The following is an 18,676-nucleotide window of genomic DNA, read 5'->3' as shown; positions in this document are numbered from 1 at the left end:
CACCTTTTAGATCAAGGATTTTGTTTTGTTTTGAAACAGTCTGGCTGTGTCACCGAGGCTGGAGTCCAGTGGTACGATCTCTGCTCAAGGTAACCTCTGCCTCCTGGGCTCAAGCTATCCTCCAGCCAGACGTGCACTACCACGCTTGGCTAATTTCTTCGTTTTTTTTTAATTTTTTTACTTTTTTAGATGAGTTCTTCACTACGTAGATGAGTTCCTCACTAGTTAGCCTGGCTAATTTTTGTTCTTTTTTTTTTTTTTTTGAGATGGTGTCTCTTGCTCTGTTGCCCAGGTGGGAGTGCAGTGGTGTGATCTCGGCTCACTGCAACCTCCGTCTCCCAGATTCAAGTGATTCTTCTACCTCAGCCTCCCAAGTAGCTGGGACTACAGGTGTGCGCCACCATGCCCAGCTAATTTTTGTATTTTTAGTAGAGACGGTGTTTCACCATGTTGCCCAGTCTGGCCTCGAACTCCTAACCTCAAGTGATCCACCTGCCTCGGCCTCCCAAAGTGCTGGGATTACAGGCATGAGCCACCGCTCCCAGCCTAATTTTTGTATTTTTAGTAGAGACAGAGTTTCACCATGTTGGCCAGGCTCATCTCGAACTTCCAGGCTGAAGTGATTCACCCACCTCTGCCTCCCAAAGTGCTAAATTACAGGCATGAGCCACCATACCCAGCTTAGATCAAGGATGTTTTTAAAAATTTATTTATTTTACTTTTTTCTTTTTTTTAACCTCTATGAGAATTATAGTTCTTTTCCCCACGTACATCTAGCTAGCCTCTGGCTTCTCTAGTTGAGCGCATATTTGCATGTGTTTTATCCTTTATCTCCGTTGTTATCCTAGAAACCCAAACACCAAGAAAAAGCAGGGAGAGGGGATGACTGCCTACACTTATACTTTAATACCATTTGTTTTGTTATGTGAATAAATAAGCTAATGTTTCCAGCAGATATTGGGAATATCCGTCCCTTGCACTTTGTGGCATTAACAGAGTAGAAAGTACTTTCACAAATATCATTCTGTGTAATTACGCAAAAACCCTGGGTAATGCTATTAGTGTTCTCATTTTACAAAAAAAAGAAAACTGAGGTGCTGAGAAGTGATGTGATTTGGAATTTGATAATTCATTGAGCAAGTACATGGGGACTTGTGGCTTATGTCTAGGACCCCCGACTTCAGTGGGATGTCTTGAGTTTGAGGGCACATTCATGTGTTTTCTTTCCAGTCCTGCTGGGAGCAAGGAGATTCCAGGGACTGACTGATCAGAGGTGTGGAGTGACTTATTTAAGGTCACACAGCTAGTCAGAGGATTGCTATGAATCCAGTTTCTGATTCTTGATCCTGGGTTCTAAACTCCAGGGCTCTGTGCACTGTTCTTAGGCTGCTACCAGCCTGGGAGAGTGAAACAGGGAGCTCTCGGTGCCCTTGAATCTGATGGGCTGGTTAGAGTTCTTTGGCTGCAAGTAATAGAGACTGGGTCTGGCTATTGAAGCTATAAAAAAGAATGTACTAGAAAGATATGGGGCAGCTCATATAATTACCAAAGAAGCTGATTAACCATGACTTGAAGAGGACAGGTTCCTGGGCTGAGGGCCTCAAGGAAGAGCTCATCCTTCAGAGCAAAAATAGGTGCTGCTCTGGCAGAAGGAGAATGAGTGGATCCTGGCTAAGCACTGTATTAGTCTGTTTTCATACTGCTGATAAAAATATACCCAAGACTGGGCAATTTACAAAAGAAGGAGGTTTAATGGGTTCGTAGTTCCATGTGGCTGGGGAGGCCTCACCCTCATGGTGGAAGGTGAAAGGCACATCTCACATGGTGGCAGACAAGAGAACAGAACTTGTTCAGGGAAACTCCTCTTTATTAAACCATCAGATCTCATGAGACTTATTCATTATCACGAGAATAACATGGGAAAGACCCAGCCCCATGATTCAATTACCTCCCACCAGGTCCCTCCCACAACATGTGGGAATTGTGGGAGCTACGATTTAAGATGAGATTTGGGTGGGGACACAGCCAAACCATATCAAGCAGAAACCACTGAATTCCACCTGAAGAGATGTCTTCTATCCCTCTGCAACCCCAGTACTGAATGCTGTCAAAGGCACTGTCATTTACTCAACATCCATTTCCCCCTTATTCCCTGATGGAAGAGCCCTGAATTTGTTCGTCCTCATGGAAGGTGACCCTGTCCCCAGCTCAGAGGTAAGCCCAGATCCACTTAAACCAATTAAGGTAACTCCATTGTCCTTGCCTGTCATTGGTTTAGACTTCAGAGTGGTCATGAGATCTAGTTCTGTCCAATAAGAAGTGAGGAGAGGTTGGCTGAGGGGATTCTGAGAAGAAAGACCCACAAGAAGACATATTAACATCTTCTTCCTCTTGACACTGAATGGCTCCAAAGCACACAGGGAGGGGCAGCTGCCATTTTGCTGACCTCCTGAGGTCAAGCTAACAGTGAAACTGGGCAGAGCCACAGAGATGGAGACAGAACTACCTCTGAAATGACTTGTTATTGAGTTAGGACTTTTGATTATTTGCAGCTGGATATACCTTAATGGATACAGAAACTTTCTTGGATAGAAGGGCAGATTTATTCTGCATTACTCCAGAGGGTGAAATTAAGACCAAAGAGAAAACAGCTATGAGAGGAAGAACTGGCTGACATCTCTCTGAGACGAGGGAATGTGCTGTTTCTTCAGGTCCTGAGTTCCCATCAAAAGAGAATCTGAAACAAGCCGGCTGTCTGGGGTGCAGCAGAAGGGGTTTCTGCATCAGCATCACCTTTAAAGTTCCTTCTGACCTTGAACTTCCAGGATTCTGTTGTCAGGAACCAGGATCTAGAATCAGCCGAGGCCTGCCTTCACCCCAGAGCATTCCACAGGATCAGGCTTTTCTATTTTCTACTCATCTGAGTCCACACTCTTTATTTCCTTGGTTTTAAATTCAGTTTCTCTAATTCTTCAAAAAACTTGAGCAAGCGCTGTGTGTTGCTATCTGTTCTTAGAGTCTTTGAGAAACATTTGATAAATATATTATTTCTTTTTATCTCACTTCCTCTCTTTCCCTCTCTCTAAAATGCACACACAATCACACATGTATACACATGCACACAAACACAAATGATCCACAGGCAGGGATTCTAACTGGAAAACAGGAACCATCTCCGCTGGCCTCATATTCCTGTAACCCATGACTTCCCTGTATCATGGAGCTGTCCAGTAAGATGAGCTCTGGACTTGAAGTGATAAGTGATGTGGGTGTGAATTCCAGCCATGCCACCTCCTGGCCGGGTGGTCCTGGGCAACTCATTTACTTTCTGGACCTCAGCTCGGAGTTCACCTAGTGAATTAGCCTCCCAGAGCTTGGCACATAGTAGGTGATTCATAAACGGCAATCAGAAGTCACAGGGCAATGCATTGAGGAGGCCTGGACATGGGCAGAGTGAAAGGGGAATGAGTGTGGGGCAAGGGTGAGCAGAGCTAGCGATGCTTCTCAGAAGGCAGGACATGGGTCTGAAAGAGACTGAAATCCATGTATCAAGGTACCTTCGCTGAAGGCTGTTAGGTACCTAGCATTAAGACATCCTTTCCAACCTCATCCTCTGCTTCTAAACCACCTATCCCACTTCTGTTGAGTGGATTTTAAATAATCATTTATTGATCCTGTTCTTATTATAAAAGAAAAACATGTTACTTATTGAAAATGTTGTGGGGGTGGAGAAGTGGGAAGAAAAAAATAAGTCACTTGTCATCTTACTATGCAGAGGCTACTCCTATTGATATGTTAGTGCATTGCTTTCTAGTCTTTTAAATGCACAATTTTATATGCACATATTTCATAGGTAGAGAAATAGATAGATGGGATTTGTATTTATCTGGATGTGGCCATGCTAATAGGTCGCTCAGTCTCTAATCAATAGCAGCTGACAATCCTTGGCTCTTTGGTGTTATCACTGTCCCTGCACATGTATGAACTCGTTTAATCTTCATCACATCCCTATGAAGTAGGTACAGTTATTATTCCCATTTTACAGGTGACCAAACCAAGGTACCAAGCAGTGCCCAAAGTCACAGAGCAAGAAACCAAACCCAGGCCGGTGCTCTTAACCCTGACCTCCACTGCCTCTCTTTCTTCCTGGTTTCAGCCTGAAAGACATTCTGTCTCCAGGTGATTTTGCATTTGTCCAACCTCCTGCCGTGTGCGGATGATGAATGTAACTCTGGAGTGCCTCCCTCTCACTCTTTGCTGTTGAAGGGAAGGGCATTTGGAGGGAAGTCGGGTGACCTTGGGAGAGGGGCCTGGTTGTCTACACGGGTACACTCAGCATCGCCCTACGTGGACGGTTTCTGGTGTCTGGATTTTGATCATCAGCCCTGTCACTTGGACCTGGAGGGGTCAGCCCATGTGAGAGCTGCTTCTCCCTGGGTGACTCATGCTGTTAACCCAGCTCCTGGGACACAGGCAAAATCCGTAACACTAATGTGCCAACTCACAGAGAGAACTCCAGGAATCCTGAGGGGCCTCCTCCCATTTGCAGGTCATCCCCCATTTCCCCCAGCTAAGCCTACTGTGGCAGAGGTGGCTTGGTTACCAGTCTGAGCACCAGAGTGGTCAGAGTTCCAGGTCTCAAACTTTTTTGCTGACCATCCTTAAACAAGTTATTGAACCTTTCCTGTGCCTCCGTTTCCTAGCCTTTAACGTGAATATAATACTATTACCTGTCTCTAGGGTTGTTGGAAGATTAAGTGAATTAAACATAATCCACAATGAGTTACATACGCCGTGGAAGGCCTAGAAGGATGCCTGCCATCTAGTAAGTGCTCAATATTAGCTTTTGATACTGATGCAACTTTACACCTGGACTGGCCCACCCTCAATTCATTGGAAGTTGTATTCTCTTGTTTTCCATCTCCCATTGAAGACCATCAACTGTGTTTTCCCACCTTTGTATTTATCCTTGTAATACATAACAGACCCTTAATCCATGCTTGTTTTAGTGCACAAAAGAGTGAATGAATGAATGAACTCCCACTATGTAGATCTATAAACCTTTCAAAACGGTTTGCAAAGTCTGAGCACTTATCAGATTCTCAAAGGAGCACAAGATTCAGAATAGGCTGAGAGGTGGCTGCAGGCCTTGGGTTATGGGGGTAGAGTGAGCCCCACCCACATGGGCCAGTGCCCAGAGGGTGCCCGTGTGCCAAGGCGAGCAGGCTCAGGGAAGGGCAGCCATTCTGAGCTCACTCTTGGGGCCTCAGAAGGCCTTTTGTGGGGACTGACATTTCCTGTCCAAATGTGAAATTCCTTGGCCCCAGCACACAGTATAATGTGTTTTCTCGAATCAAGTATTTGCTGGAGCTTGTCTGTCTCTGATCTCACAAGCACACCAGCCAGTTTGTTTTGAGAGCTGCATTTTCGAGAAAGAGTAACACAATTTAGGAGCCAAATCAAATGGCGAGAGCCAGAGTGACAGTAGAGTTAGGATACAGCCCCCCACCCTTCCCTGGAAGTGAGAGGCATCAGTCTCCGGACAGAGTTCAGAGAAAGAGGGAGACAGAAAAAGATTATAAAGCCTTAAGGGAAACCTGGAAACGGCAAAGCCTCCCTCATTATCCCTCCACCTTAGCACAACTGTTTGATCTTTCTACAGGCTAGGAGGTGTTCGTATGCAGGCATAGTTTTAGTGGTTATCATCATTATATATGGGTGATTTTTCTGCTTGTAAAATTTTGTTTTCTTTTCTTTTTTGAGACAGAGTCTTGCTCTGTTGCCCAGGCTGCAGTGCAACAATCACAGCTCACTGCGGCCTCAACCTCCCCGGGCTCAGGTGATCCTCCCACTTCAGCCTCCCAAGTAGATGTGACTACAGGTGTGCCCCACCACACTTGGCTCTTTATTTTTGTTTTTGTTTTGTTTTGTTTTGTTTTTTTTGGTAGAGATGGGGTTTTGCCATGTTGCCGAGGCTGGTCCTGAATTCCTGGGCTCAGGCCATTCGCCTGTCTTGGCCTCCCAAAGTGTTGGGATTACAGACGTGAGCCACTGCACTTAGCCTCCTCCCAACCCCCCGCTTAATAAGTGACATTTTCTCATGTTACTACGCCACCTTTTTTTTTTTTTTTTTTTTTTTTTTGAGACAGAGTCTCAGTCTTTCACCCAGGCTGGAGTGCAGTGGAATGATCTTGGCTCACTGCAACCTCCGCCTGCTGGGTTTAAATGATTCTCGTGCTTCAGCCTCCTGAGTATCTGGAACTACAGGCGTGCAGCACCATGCCTGGCTAGTTTTTGTATTTTTAGTAGAGACGGAGTTCCACCATGTTGGCCAGGCTGGTCTTGAACTCCTGGCTTCAAGCGATCTGCTCATCTCAGCCTCCCAAAGTGCTGGGATTACAGATGTGAGCTACTGTGCCCAGCCACCACCTTCATATTTATGTTTGTAATTTTATTCAGTTGTACTCCTCGCATGAATTAACATTTAAAAATACATGGATAGGCCAAGAGCAGTGGCTCACACCTGTAATCCCAGCACTTTGGGAGGCCAAGATGAGTGAATCACTTGAGGTTAGGAGTTTGAGACCAGCTGGCTAACATGGTGAAACCTCATCTCTACTAAATATACAAAAATTAGCTGGGCATGGTGGCAGGCGCCTGTAATCCCAGCTTCTCTAGAGGCTGAGGTGTGAGAATCACTTGAACATGGGAGGCAAAGGCTGCAGGGAGCTAAGATCGTGCCACTGCACTCCAGCCTGGGCGACAGAGGGAGATTCCGTTTCAAAAAAAAAAATACATGGATAAATATAGTTGTTTTCTTTTGACATAATTTCTAAGAGAAAGACTAACTGGTCAGTGTTTTCTAAATGTTACCATAGGATTTCCCAAAGTATGCAACTCCTTAGTTTACGATGACTCCATCCATGTATGTATGAAAGTATAGACTCTACTGTGATCTCATTATTAGATGTTATTGTTTTATTGTTTTATAACTTACCTGTGTTTAATAAGTGTTTAACCATATACACACAGAAATAAATTACTGACAAGATCGGTCATTCTGTTCATATTTTTATTTATCTGTATGTTTCTTCTTGAGCATATTTCTTTGTGACTTTTGAGTATTTAGTTCTTGGACTCTGAGAGATACAGATGCATTTACATGCACACACTTAGGCTCACATGCACGTTACACACCTGTTAGATCACATTGATGCAACCTATTTGCTCAGTGTCTATTTTTCTTCTTATCCCCAATTTTCTTAGTTTCTAAAAACCAGAAACTTAACTTTTAAAAAGTTTAATATTTTGATTTTTTTCTTTAATTCTTCTTTTGCTCTAAACTTAGAACTTTATCAGGATACTGGACAAAATAGGAAACGTAGAAAATAACAAACCTTTTGGGGGATGAAATACATAATTTTCTTTTATTTGGCCCTTTTACCTTTATCCAGATCTTAGCACTTTCCATCCTCGCAGTGAGCTGAGGGGGGATGGGTCAAGACAGTGTGTTTTCCCTGTTATGAGTGAAGACTGTCCAGGTACAGGCTGGTTAGGGAAGAGCCCACTTCCTTCTCCTCCCTCCCACCACATTGCCAGCCTGGGAAGGACTTCGGTGGAGCAGTTTGAGGGCATTACCTGGCTGTGTAGCCAGTGGTGACTAAATTGCTCGTAGCTGACCCCTGCCAGGGTGGGGAGAGGAAGGCCCGGCCTGTGTCTCTACTGTGTTGCCTACGAGGGCTGCTCCTGCCCTGGCATGAGGCTGGCTCTCTTGGGAAGGTGAAATGAGGTAGCTGAGTGCTTGGCTTAGTGCCCAGCAGAAAATGAGCAAGCACTGGAGTGAAGTGAGTGTTCATATCATTAGACTTGTAGTGATGTAGCCCTTCTCTACCGAGGAGCTCCTTTCTCTATCCTGGAGTGGGTACCACGTGCCAGACTCCAGACCAAGCACTCCACACGCACCACCTCACTTACTCTTCACAAAAGAAAGAGGACGTAGACCCATTTCCTTGAATTCTTTTAGAACACTTACTTTACTTTCAGACTCTTTGCAGGGGTTTGCCCTACAGGATCATGGAATCTGTGCTCTGGGAGGTGGGTGCCATAATTATTCCCATTCACAGATGAGGGAAATAAGGCTTACAGTAACTAAGATCACAAACTAAGAAGCGGCAAAGTTGGGATTCCACTCCAGGTCTATGACAGGCAGGATGAGGCAGGAAGAATAAGTATGATTTTTGTCCTCATTCTACAGATGGGGAGACTGGGCATCAGAGAGGTTAGGTGACCTGTGCAAAGCCACACAGCAAAAGACAGAACCTGGTCTTGGAGCCAGGGATCCTGAGCCCAGGCTGGGTGTTATCTCACCACTGATCATAGTGATAACTGCAGCTAGTGAAGTGCTCAGTGTGCCAGATGTCTTTTCGGGGTCCTCTTGGTCCTTACCCAGGAAGAGGGATGTCCTGGAGAGAGGCTGAATGGGACACAGGCCTGTCTGAGCCCGCAGGCCTTGCCCTGGCCATCCTGGCCCCACTGCCATGGGTTTGCCCTGCAGGATCATGGAATTTGTGCCAGCATACCAGCATGCCAGCGCCAGGCCGTGAAACAACAGGGCATCTTTGTCCCTGCTCCGCTGACCACCAGATTGTACTTCCCACACGTGGCCAACATCCCTTGGCCAGCTGAGTAGGGAAGGCTAAGGACTTTTATTTTTTGTGTCATTTATTTTCTTGATTTACAGACTTTCTGAGAAAATTCTGTTAAGGAAAATATCCTAGCTGGCTTGCAAATGCATACATTCTCTTACAAAGCTCCTGCCTCACTCAGGCAGGTCAGGAGTCGTTACTGAGAGTGGGCTATAGGTAATGGCCAGTTATGATGGCTAACATTGATGGAGAGATTCCTTTGTTGCAGAAACTGGGTTAAGCATTATCTAAGGAAATGTTCCAATGGCCCTAGTATAAAAGGGTTCATGTCAATCTTCTTTTACAAGTGAATCAGAGAGGGTAGATGAGTCACTCAAGGCCACACAGCTAGGCGGGGATGGAGCAAGTATAATCTAACTCCCTAACCCACATCCTTAACTACTGCACTCCCTGCCCCCTGCTCTTTTGCTCCCTGAAGCAGAAGATAGGTGAAATTTTCTTGTAAATTTCATACATGAGGGTACTGGTTGAAGTCTGCCTTGAATTTTGGTTGTGTTTGTTTCTCTCTTTTTCACAAGGTCTGGGTGCTACTTGAGGGCTGGGCCTGTGTCTGGTTAGATTTTATGTGACAGCACATGTCTGATGGAAGGAGAGAATGATTGACGGATAGGATGAATAAGTGAGGGAGAGGCTGAATGAGAATAAATGAGGGGAGGATGAAGGAAAGACCAGGTGTCTTGGCTGACTTGCCATGGGATAATTCAGAAACCATGTGACTTTAATGCAAACTTTAGACTTCAAAGAAAGAGGGCATAGCCCCATTTCCTTGAATTGTTTTAAAGCACTTACTTGACCTCCAGGCTCTTGGCAGGGCTACTTGGTGGTTAAGCAGACCGGCTCTGGGTGACTCCTGGCTCTGCGCCTTCTAGCCCCAAGACTTCCAGCAGGTGACTTGACCTCACCACCCCCAATGTCCCCATCTGAAATAGAGGCCAACATAAGTGTGGACTTCTTAGAGGGAGAACTGTGAAAACTAAGTGAGCATACGTGTCGGTCCATTTTTGTGTTGCTATAAAGAAATAGCTGAGACTAGGTGATTCATAAAGAAAAGAAGTGTAAATGGCTCACGGTGCTGCAGGCTGAACAGAAAGCAAGGCATTGGCATCTGCTTGGCTTCTGGTGAGGCTCAAGAAGCTTACAATTATGGTGAAGGCAAATGGGAAGCAGGCACAACACATGGTAGGATCAAGAGCAAGAGAGAGCAGAGGAGGAGTCAGTGAACTGAGAACTCACTCATCACCAAGGGGATGGTGCTAAGCCATTTATGAGGGACCTGTCCCCATGACCCAAACACCTCCCACCAGGTCCCACCTCCAACATTGGGAGTCACATTTCAACATGAGATTTGGAGGGGACAAACATCCAAACCGTGTCAGCATATTTACACATGAAGTGTAAATGATAGCAACTGTTATTGTTTTTCCTGGGAAAGCAATTTTACTTAGAGTTGATTTTTACAAATTAATTTGGGTGATGGGTACCTGAGGGGTCCTTATAGCATTCTCTCTGCTTTTCTGGATCCTTGAAATTTTTCACAATAAAACATTTTAGAAACAAGTAATGGAAATCTAAGATGTTAGTTTTGTTGAGAAAACAGATATATTGTGGAATGCACAACGTATATGCATTCCACAATAATGCAAAATGTGCATTGCATTATGTACATGCAAAATGTACATGCAACTTTAATTTTTACTTATTTATTTATTTTTTGCTGGTTGATCCATAAGTTCATTGTCTTTATTTGAAAAATCCTCATGGAAAATTGTTGTTTGGTTTAGCTCTCAGCAGCCTGATCCTGAACTCTGAGGAAGCACACCTTCCTTTGAGCTACCTGATCTTTCTTCTGAGCAAGGGACATTTTGGGACAGTTTTTCCACTGTCACCCACTACTAGTTCTTCTTTCTTCTCCCTTCTCTCTTCCTTTTCATCTCCTTCTCCTCCTTTCCCTCCCCCTCCTCCTTCTTCTTCCTATTCCTCTTCCTCTTCCTCTCATTTTTCTTCTCCTTCTTCTTCTTCTTCTTCATGTTCTTCCTCTTCCTCCTCGTCCTTCTTCCTTCCTCTTTCTTCATCTTGCTCTGTCACTCATGTTGGAGTGCAGTGGTACAATCTCAGCTCACTGCAACCTCGACCTCCGAGGCTAAAGCGATCCTCCCACCTCAGCCTCTCAGGTAGCTGGGATGACAGGCACACACCACCACGCTTAGCTAATTTTTAGTTTCTGTAGAGACGAGGTCTCCCTATGTTGCCCAGCCTGGTCTCAAACTCCTGGGCTCAAGCAATCCTCCCACTTGGCCTCCCAGAGTGCTGGGATTACAGGTATGAGCCACGGAGCCTGGCCCCTCTCTTTATTTAAACTTCTTTCTTGGGTTTCTTCCCATAGACTGTATTCTGTTGCATAGCAGCGTTACTCTCTTCTACACCTCCTCCATGGCTGGAGTTATGCTGTTTTTTATGTATTGAGAGGATTGTTTTTTGTAAGCATCTTCATCTTCTTCTGTTAGGAAATGCGTATAATCCACGACATTCTGACTGATGATGTGCTTTCGATGCACTTCTGCATTAAATTCCTTGTTTTCAAAATCATAACCAGGGAATCATTGGGTACCATGAGGGGTAGACAAGCCTCCATCTGCGCTCCCTTCAAGGCCCCCAAGACTTTATTGCCAGAGGTAGTTTTGGCAAGGCCTGCATCCAAATAGCAGGTGAAGGCACCAGGCTGACCATAAGTGCTTTCTACATTGTATTCATCACCAGTCACCTCCACTTGGCCTTCATAGATCTTGCCCATGCCAGACCTACTGAGAAGCCTGCAGGCCAGCAGCAGGCCAGGACAATGTGCCGCAGCATAATTTGTCAGGCCAACCTTCACACCATGTTTTGGTAGCTCATGAGCATAAGGTACACAAATTATCCTATCCCCTTCCATACAGGCATAAGCAATGTGACAAACACTCTCTGTGTTAGTTATGTGAGCGATCATCCTGTATTTGGGCATGTTGTACTTATTTTTATCCTGTATCGCCAAGCATTTCCAAGCACAGTAATCCATTTTACCCTCTTGTCTTCTAAATTTCACTTTGTATCTCTTAAAGCAGGCCTTATTCTTGACAACTTTAACAAACCCTGTCCTGCAGAACAGAGACCTGCATCCTTTGCTAGACATAGAGCCCACAACTTTTAAATAAAGCACAAGATTTGAAAGAAACAAAATAGCCTAAAGCAGCCCATGGAGAATCCACCTCCTGGCAAGGTTGCTCCGGGTCTCACTGGACCTTTGGTTTTCTCATCTTAAAAAACTCGGGAATAGTGATGTTTCCCTCTCAGTGCCGCTACATGATTCAAGCGAGAGGAGAGATGTGAGGGTGCTTTGTGAACTGTAATTCTGTCTTCTAATTCGATAATTTGTTCATTCATTCAACACATTTCTTGAGGCCCCGCCATGTGCCAGGTGCTGCGCTAGGAGCTGGGGACATTGCCGCACACAGATGAAGGCATGACAGACATACGTGTTCTTGAGCTCAGAATGCCGTGGGGCAAATTCTTCCTCTGCCACTTTCTTCTTAGGTCACAACAGCTGTGTACCTGATCTCCAGGCCTCAGTTTCCTTACCTGTAAAATGGGGGACATTAACAATATAGTTCTCTCATCTACACGGTCATGAAGATAAATGGGGCAATGGATGTGAGGTTCCCAGAGCAATGCCCAGCACATAGCAGGTGCTTGATAAATGTTCATTCTCACCACTGCTGGTAGGAAGAGCCCAGCAAGTGAGGAAGGCTCACCATAAACAGATTTGCAAAATGACTTTAAAGCCATTTAAAGTCATTCGGCACTGGGCTATGGGCTGGAGAAGGGGAAAGTCATTTTTCTCTATAACGTGAAACCCTTGGCTCTTATAAAAGTGCCGTGGAGAAATGGGGTGGCATAATATGATATGGAACCATAGGTTGGGTGGGGAGGGTCCTTCTCAGGAGCTGCCCTTCAAGGTGAATCAGTGGGATGACACAAGGTAGGAAAGCAGACAGCAGGGGGTGAGGAAGGGAGAGGAGCTGGGTCTGCTCTGCAGATGAGGAGACTGAGGCCCAGGGACAAGTGACTGGTCCCAGCTCCCACAGGGCTGCCACCAGGAACCCAGTGATATGGTTTGGCTGTGTCCCCGCCCAAATCTCATCTTGAATTATAGCTCCCACAATTCCCACATGTCATGGGAGGGACCCAGTGGGAGGTAATTGAATCAGGAGGGCAGGTCTTTCCCATGCTGTTGTTGTGTAGTGAATATGTCTCATGAAATCTGATGGTTTTATAAAGAGGAGTTCCCTTGCACAAGTTCTCTCTCTTTGCCCGCCACCATCCATGTAAGATGTGACTTGCTTCTTTTTACTGTCTGCCATGATTGTGAAGCCTCTCCAGCCATGTGGAACTGTGAGTCCATCAAACCTCTTTTTCTTCCCAGTCTCAGGCATGTCTTTGTCAGCAGTGTGAAAATGGACTAACACATCCAGTGACCCAAAGATAGACAATATTTGGGCTCACTCTTGCAGAAGTCACTGAGAAAAGTGCTGGTTTCCCTGAGAAGAGTAGCAATGAGGATGGTGACTTAGTGTGCATTCCTAACTCTGGGGTTTTTGGAGACTTGTGCAAGCATTGCTCTTGGACACTGCGGTTGAAGCTCTCAGCCCTCTGGCTCAGATAACACCCTTATTCTAGGTCATTGGTCTCCTTCTCCTCAGCTGTATGCTGCCTGCACCTCTCCTCCAGGCAAATACTGTGACCATGGGCTTGCTACCAGGAAGAACACAACTGTGCAGACATGCCCCAGTGAGTCATCACCAAGTAATCACAGCTAGCACAAGCTATCTTCCACTTTGTATTTTGCAGAAGAGGCCAACAAGAGTCAAGGGTTAAGCTGGGCTGGGAGTCAGGGGGCTGAGTTTGACCGTAGCTCTGTCACTGATTGTGTGACTTTGAACAAGAGGTTTAGTATCTCTGAGCCCATGTTTCCACTTCATTATTTATTTATTTTTATTATTTATTTATTTTTTATTTTTTTGAGATGGAGTTTTGCTCTCGTTGCCCAGGCTGGAGTGCAGTGGTGCAAACTTGGCTTACTACAACCTCCACTTCCCAGGTTCAAGCAATTCTCCTGCCTCAGCCTCCCAAGTAGCTGAGATTACAGGCGCGCACCACCATGCCCAGCTAATTTTTGTATTTTTGGTAGAGACGGGGTTTCACCATGTTGGCCAGGCTGCTCTCAAACTCCTGACCTCAAGTGATCCACCCGTCTCGGCCTCCCCAAATGCTGCGATTACAGGCATGAGCCACCATGCCCAGCCTCCATTATTTATTTACTGGACCATTTATTCATTCCATCCACAAACATTTACTGAGTACCTACTGCAGGCCAGGCACTGGGCTGTGGGCTGGAGAAGAGGAAAGTTGTTTTTCTCCATAACATGAAACCCTTGGCTCTCATAGTGTCTGGTGAGTTGCAGCCCTTGTGAAAACTCTCCTGGTCACGTGATCATGCCAGTTTCTCTTCTCTGAACCTTTGTCTCAGTTTGCATTGTCCTCCTTGAGATGTGGCTTCCGGAATGTCCCGTCTTATTAATGAACCGGCAGCTTTGCGGGGCCAGGGTTTGAGCAGTTCTGAGAATGCGGCTGCGAGACTAACCATAGACGAGCCATTGCTATTTGAAATACTTACGAAAAATATTTGGATAACCTTCCATTACCTGAGAAGGCATTTCTTGAAATGCCTTGAGAAGTTTACATTGCAGTCCTGAGTGATGGTGATATTTGGAGCAATAATTTCCTCTGGCCCTTGAATTTTTGCCTGAAAGAGTGGCTCAGCAGCTCACATTGTACATGTGAAGGTTGTTTTGGAATGTTAATGGAGAGACCGATTCACACCAGATGGACTGGAAGACCAGTGAGGTGGGGAGGATGTATACACTGGCCACCATGATTCAGCTGTAAGGCTGGCTTTTTAAAATGCACTGACAGTTGGAGGTCAAGGCGGCTGACATTTGCCCAGGTTTTCTCTGCAAGTTTTTATGTTGCTTTAGCAAATCTGAATCTTGGTCCCGTTATGAATTAGTCTCTTTTATGATATTCAGTTCATGGACAACGTTCCGCTGGCATATCCTAAAGTCCAAAGCAGCTTTGACGGGCAGTGTCCTATGTCAAAGTTCAGATATGAACTCATATCAGTGTTTCTTAAGCTTAACAAAAACATAAAAGAAAAATTAAAATGGAAAAAGCTACTCATATCTTCTGTGTGTCTTTATCAGCCAAGAAAATCTTGCCTGGATCCATTCTGTAATTTATAATATACAAGGAAATGGCATTTTTGTGTTCAAATATATAAATTAAATAAGCATATTAACAGTGGCATATATAGGCTGACTCTAAATGGAATGTTTTACATATATGATCTCTTATAATTATGATACCTATCATTACTGGGCCCTTTTGACAGGTGAGGAAACAGACCCAGAGAGGTATGTCCCAGGTCCCCTGAGGTGGGCAGGGAGCAGCTGAGCCCACTTGAGCCCTGGTGCAGCTGACCCCATGCTCTCTGCTTCCTCCTGTTGTACTTTTCTCATTCTTGGTCCTGATGCATCCCCCAGGGCTCACTGCCCTTAGCATCTGGTCCATCAACAATTATCCTCAGTTTCTTCTGAGCTGGGGGCCAGAGGACTCAGCTGCCTCCCCTACCCATGCTGTGCATCATGTCCAGCCCTTTCCACAGTTGGTAGTTATAGCAGGTGACAGAGTGCCCTGGCTGTCTGGTGCAGTTAGCTGGGCCTGCCTCTGGACTCTGACTTCTATTTGCATGAATGGATGTGGTGGGGGTTTGTTTGGGGGCTGAAGAGCAGAGAGGGAAATCTATTGGCAGGGAAGCGTGTGTGGGGCTGTGGGTGAATGGGATCCCGGAGAGGATGAGAAAGGCCTGAAGCTGAGGAGGCTGTTTTCCATCAATGTTTTGCTCTCTGCGCCAGGCACCATCCTAGGGTCTGGGGGCTCTAAATGTGGACATGGCTGGTCCCAATTTGGAGAGCTGGCAGCTAGAGAGGGAGGTGGGTGACCTGAAGCTGGAGAGACCTGAGTTCTGGTCTCAGAGGTCTAGTCTCAGCACTGCAGCTTCTGAGCTCAGTGACCTTTCTGTATCTCAGTTTGGTCATCTGTACAATGGGGTTAACAATACTACTGACCTTGGAGTTGTTGTGATAGGTGCTAAGATAGGAGTGATGGGGGGTTGGGCACAGAGGAGAGAGGAGGGGCCTCATGTGATCTTGGAGGGCTAGGTGGTGTCCTGGAGGAAGTGCCATCCAAGCTGAGGCCTGTAGGAAGAGACAGGGTTGGTTATCTGGCAAAACTAGAGGAGAATCGGCTTCCGGTGGAGGCACTGGCTCTTTGGGGACCTGAGGGCAGGCCCTTGAAGCTGGAGTGACCAGCAGGAAGGGAACTAGAAGGTGGTCACTTGGCTCTGGGCTGGGCCACTTTTTAGGACTTGAGTATCCAACCGAGATGTGTAACATTCTCTCCACCAGCTACCACAGTCTACAGCCTGTGGAGGGTGTGGAGGGTGGAGAAGAGATGGTATAGAGGGTGCTGCAGTGTACCCACAGAGAGCACTGTGAGGAGGAGTCTTTGGAGGGGAGCTTGAGGAAACTTGGTACAGAGCAACCTCCCAGGAGTCTGGGCGTGCCCTGAGACAGCTGGGGCTGTGGAAAGGCATGAGCCCTGGGGGTCAGCAGAACGTCTGTGTGCTGGGCTGTGTTCCCGCTTCACTCACTGATTCAGCCAGTCAAGCATCAAGGATTTATTAAGTGCCTGCCATGTACCAGGCGCTGTTCTAGACACAGAGATGCAGAACTGGCAACACAGTCCACTATCTTGCTCTCCTGGGACTTACTTCCCAGTGGGGGCGAGGCAGCAGTTTTAGATAGAGTGTTCTGGGAGGAGCAAGCCACGTGATTGATTCTGTTGAAGGATGTGTCCGGGGGAGTGACCCCCCAGGTGGGGCCTGTGTGTGTTTGGGCTTTGGGGGGAATGGGAGAGTGGAAGGAGCTGAGGTCACTGAGGCATCAGGAGGCCAATTTGTGTAGGACCTGGTAGCAGGAGAATGACATGCTCTCACTCTGGCTGCTATTGGGGAAGAAGACTCCAGGGAGGAAGGTGGGAACCCTTCCTTGATGTGGCGTGTTGAGCCTTGAACCCCAGCCTTGCTGCTGATGGCCAGAGGATGCCTGAACAGGTGCCTCAGCCTTTGAATGCTTCCCTTTCCTCTCCTGCAAAACCGCAAGGGCCACCGTGAGAACTAGGTGAGACCACAACAGCCCCTCGCTGGCGGGCCGGATGGTGTGCTCAGCAGGGCGCGTTGTAATTAGCGTGATGAGCATGAAGGCCGCGAGGGCAAATCCCAGGCAGAGTGTGCGCTGCCTTTCATGCTCCCCTGCAAATCAAAAATGTTCTGCTCTCTGCCCCCAGCACTGGGGCCTGCATGTCACCTCCCATCCTTCTCATGCACCCTCATGTCACTGTGGCTGGGAGTCCCATGAGGGCACGTGGCGCCCAAGGCCCTTCCACAGCAGGAGGCAGATGTGCAGGGGCTATGGGTTTCTGCTGCTTCTGACCGGCTGTCAAGGCCAATGTCCTGATGCCCTGGTCTGATGGGGAGGAACGAGTGCCTTGAGGACACTGAGGAGGGGCCCCCTGGCCAGCATGGGTATGCAGGGGAGCCTTCCTGGAGTTGGGCAGTCCATGCTGAGAAGGAGAAGTTCTTAGGTTGCTGGTGGTGGTGAGATGAGAGGACGGGTGATCCAGGCATCAAGCACATTTTCATGTCTTTGAAATACCAGCATAAGAGAAGCAGGGGTGGGTGAGAGGGATTGAAGAATCAGAGCGGCTGTAGCTGGAGCTGGAGTAGGGTGGGGACAGACCAGATCACAAAGCATGGACTGAAGGGGTGAGACAGGAGGGCGGGGGAGCTGTGGGCAGGCTGTCGCAGGCAGGCAGGCAGGGAGGGCCCTCGGGGGCCATCAGTGACTTAATGATTTTTACCATGTGCTAGATCCCAAGCTAAGCATGTTACATGCATAGTCTCGTCTAATCTTCAGTTTTATGAAGTGGGTTCTCCTGTTATACCCATTTCGCCGATGAGAATATTGAGGCTCAGATAGGTTAAATAACTTGACTGTGGTTTCATGCACAGCCAGGAACTGTCCATTTGGGATTTTTAATGCAGGCAGACAGAAGACAAGTTTTGTGTTTTGAACTTGTCACTCTACCATCACCTTCTGGTCTCCAGGCTCTCGCAGCAGCTCTCTGCACATTCCGTCATCCATAACGGGGTTGTACGATGAAGCCTCCCCTAGGTGATCTTTGGGAAATGCCACCCATCTCTGGAAGTGAGGGATGCTGGTGGTTACAGCTGGGTGGGAATCCCAGCTCCGCGACTCACCTGCTGGGTGTGATATTGTAACCCTGCCGATCCTCAGTTTCCTTATCTGCAAAATGTTAGTTATGGGGAGGAAAGGAGATAGAGGTAAAGCACCAGGCAGGTAGCACAGTGCCAGGCACCCGGAAAGGACCCAGTGACGGTGCTCCTTGGATTCCTATTACTGCCCTCGTTTGCCAAGACAGGGTGGTGACACCGCGAACCCAGGGGGTGCCTGGCCAGGCCCAAACAGGTGCCAGCGGCGCGTGTGTGTGGAGGAGCTGGGGACAGGGAGTATGAATCATTCACAACTGAAGCCTTGCATTATTAATATCGTTATTCTCAGACTTCTAAGGAGGGCCCAGCTGGATCCCATATATGGAAGGCGCGACTCAGCCTCCGGGGCAAGCACCTCCCTGGGTCCGGAGTTGCCATGGAGTCCCGCAGGCGGCCTGGAGGCGGTGCCCCGGGCTCGGCCCCCGCGCAGGTCCTTGGTCTGCGGCCTGGGTCCTGCCCGCGCCGGGGT

General features: G+C 47.1%; 1 protein-coding gene and 1 pseudogene across 3 annotated transcripts in view; one reads left to right on the top strand and one right to left on the bottom strand.

Moving 5' to 3' along the window:
• The window catches only part of HSPA12A (heat shock protein family A (Hsp70) member 12A), a 184,664-nt gene that overhangs the window by 94,204 nt on the left and 71,784 nt on the right, over window positions 1–18,676 (top strand). The gene's annotated exons all lie outside the window — the stretch shown is intronic.
• On the bottom strand, window positions 10,436–11,718 carry LOC129393246 (large ribosomal subunit protein uL18-like; annotated as a pseudogene).

This window comes from Pan paniscus, chromosome 8 (assembly GCF_029289425.2).
Source record: "Pan paniscus chromosome 8, NHGRI_mPanPan1-v2.0_pri, whole genome shotgun sequence".
Lineage (NCBI taxonomy): Eukaryota > Metazoa > Chordata > Mammalia > Primates > Hominidae > Pan > Pan paniscus.
This window is presented reverse-complemented; position numbering and strand designations above follow the sequence as displayed.